At 39.3% G+C, this 3,452-nt stretch overlaps 1 pseudogene; it reads right to left on the bottom strand.

The window, feature by feature from the left end:
* Positions 1–214: 214 nt before the first annotated feature.
* On the bottom strand, positions 215–1,968 carry LOC141830304 (acyl transferase 5-like; annotated as a pseudogene).
* Positions 1,969–3,452: the final 1,484 nt, after the last annotated feature.

Below are 3,452 nucleotides of genomic sequence, written 5' to 3' on the forward strand. Positions count from 1 at the left end.
TTAGTCATAAATGTACCATGTTACAATGTCAAAAATAGCCATCACATTTTGCCATTGCTAAACAACATTATTTTTGACAATATGCTCAAGGTAACTTACATAGATTGCAAAGATGTATATATGATACTTTATTATAGATTCAAAGTAAAACTAGTTGCAACAATCTTTGGTAGCTAGGATGTCCATTATGAGATAATTTCGAACATAACATTAATTATTCATTTATGCATTTGTTGATTTCATCAATAAACCTTTGCTCATGCTCCTTCGTGACTACTTGTCCTTCCAAACGCACACCGTCCTTAGGCGAAGGCTGCTTTAGAATGATGTCACTAGCGAAAGAAAAGTCTTGTGTTTTAGGAGAAATAGAGTTGGGTATTCCCCATCCATAATCTGTTTCATAGAACTCTATCCACCTCCAGTCTGACAAAATCAAATCATTGTACCTAATCGAAATCTTATATGGATCTCCCTTTAAGTTGCCTGAAGCCCATTCCTTAAACTTTGTTGGTAAACTTTCTTTAGCATCTTTAATGAACCCCACTAATTCTGCAAGTGATGCCATCATGATTTACTCACTTGTTGCTGTGACTGTTAAGAAATAGATACAATTTCCATAGTAGCCAGCTTTTGGTAGTTGATTTAATAAATGACGAACGTTAGCTAACTGCAAAGGAGAGAGAGACATCTCCTATGGCATTGATTGCTTGTGTTCGACATTTCCATAGAATTGCAGCGACAACCTCAAAGGCGGTGAATTGATTGGATGTCTCTTTTGCGACTTGTTCCTTCAATCTTTTGATAGTTTGAATTGAGAAATCATACATGGAATTCACAATGTCAAACTTGGCTGTGGGAGGTGAAAGTGACTTCGAAAGCATTGGAGGGCCAAGAATGGTCTCTCTATACCAACAGATTGGATCGATAGAGGGATGAGTTTGGTGGCAAGCAATCTCGCCAATGACTTTTAAGAATTGTCCAACGCCTATGACATCGGACACCAAGTGATTGAATTTGATTTCCGACGATAAATCCACCACATTGAAAATGGGTTACCTATGCTTGCACAATTTAAATAATTTACATTATTATTATTATTTGAATAAAAATTTATGATTATAAAATGAAATTTAAGAATATTAATTAGAAGAATTAATTCTAAATTGTAGAAAAGTAGTATAATTATTCAAAAACTATTTTTTGCAATTGTATTACTTTACAACCAACAGACTGATTGATTTGCTATATTATTTATTTAATTATTAAGATTTTTTGCAAGTAAAAGTATTAGTTATATCCACAAATTTATTTAACATGGGAAATCTATTAGTTAAAATCCTATTAACAAACCTGTGTTATCATTATCATCTGGGAAATGATACTTAGCATGAAAAATCCCAACATGAATGGAGCATGACACTCACATTGGCAGTGGGTCCTACTGGCATGCAGTGGAACCCACTGCATACAGTTGTGAGTGTCATGCTCCATTCATGTTGGATTTTTCATGCTAAGTATCATTTCCCTTATCATCTCCGCTTGGTTCAGGTGACCAGGACAATTCGGAACAAGCTCCTCTTTGACGACGCTATGGGGGATCGACTCCCAATCATTTATGTCACTCGGGCTGCGATTTGTCATGACCGCCTCCACAAACCATACGCCCTCGCTGTTGCAAACCACCTCCACAAGGCCGCTGGCACCGGAGGAGACAAGGCGGCCTGCTACGGGGTAGTACGGGACAAGAGCCTTGGCCAAGGCTTCCCGGATGACCTTCGCCGGCTGTAATGATACGCCATGACGATGGTGCTCACGGTTATTGTTTGGATACACGGAGATCATCTCTACCATGAAAGCCAACCCCAGGGCGTGGTCGATGGAAGAGAGAGGAAGCGTGGAGTAAGGCGTTGGTTCGCATGGTGCTACCAGCTTCTCTGCCACCTTCGTCACCCAGGACGCCATGCTCATCTCCTACCTACAGCCTACCTGCCATCACTCTAGCTATATATAATTCTTTTTTCTTATGAGAATCGTGATGATTTTTTTAAAAGAATATACATTAGTATATGTAATATTTTGAGAAGCATGTGTTAGGGAATTAATGGTGATTACAGAGTCCGTGTTCCACATAGAATAGAATTAATTGATATGATGATGAAGTTATTAGGAATGCCTTCTTGCCCTCATTCCTAAGGTGCCAAATCTTGAAACCCCTTAGCTTGCTCTGTTTTGGCGTCTCTAGATCTCCATGCAACACGTTCTACAAGTTTATCGCTAAAGTATTAACCGTGTTCTAAATGAGTTCAGTTCCCCATTCCAAGCAAGCTTCCTGTATGGTCAGACAATTTATGATAATACAATCCTATTCTTTGAAGAACTAACATACTTTATAAATTTTGTTCACAAAATTGTTCATGAATAATTATAATAGATGATGTTGTAGAGATAATAATTAGTACCATGTGATATGGCCAAATCAAAATTCAAATTGAGTTGGAAGTCAAAGTCAAGACAAGCTCGTATCCGATCAAGACAAGCTCAAGTCAAGTCAAGTTGAGCTCAAGTCTGATCAAATTGAGTTTTGGTCAAGTCAACTCTTGATAGAACACCTCAAGTCAATTCCGTCTAGGTCACATCCAAGTTTGGTTCCACCGAATTGGAATTTTGATTCAACTCGACGGTTGTTGATGTTACGTATTGGGTTTTTTTAGTCTCCTTTTTTTTCTTTTTCTCCTCTCGTCATTTCCTCCTACGCGTGCAAATCAGCGCTAACTATTGGTGCAGGGAGCACTAGATAATCAAACCGATATTTTGATCATGATAAAAGGTTTAAATTAAGGATATGCTATGTGCTAACAAACTAAAGTGAGTGTGTAGGGAGCACAAGAAAAGACCTAGTTGAGGCTGGACAAGGAAGTTCTAGCCTGTAGCACCGGATAAGGAAGTCATAGTCAAGTGGACTGAGCATGAAGACTTGACAGATTAAAGCACTAGGTAGGAAGTCTTGGCAGGTCTAGCGGATCTAATGTCTTGCGGATCGATGGGTCAGCGAGGACCAGACATCAAAGGAAAGTCCTGGGAGGTGAGATCGGATGTTGAGTAAATGTCCAATTAGGTCTGGAGGATCGGATGGTTGGTAGAAAGTAAACTCTCGTGAGAGGAGTAGGTGAGGGCGCATTCCCTTGAAGAGAACAGTAGGCATCGGTTTGACTTAGAATTTCACTGGAAATTTAAAAGTCAAGACTAGACAGTTGTAAAATTATCTAATTTCCTATTAGAAATATATTGTGCTAATTCTGTGATACAGAAATTAAGTGATCGAAACTTCGAGTTTCGAATGCCCCTATGGATCTGGGCCACTGGACGGTCTAGGCGCCCGCATGTCAGTCAATTAGGCCAGCGAGACAGATGAGGTGGCGAATCAAGATTGGCTAAAGACACTTCAGCTTCCT

This window comes from Curcuma longa, chromosome 6, assembly GCF_044706935.1.
Source record: "Curcuma longa cultivar G26 ecotype Majalengka, Jawa Barat chromosome 6, ITB_CL_G26_1.1, whole genome shotgun sequence".
Lineage (NCBI taxonomy): Eukaryota > Viridiplantae > Streptophyta > Magnoliopsida > Zingiberales > Zingiberaceae > Curcuma > Curcuma longa.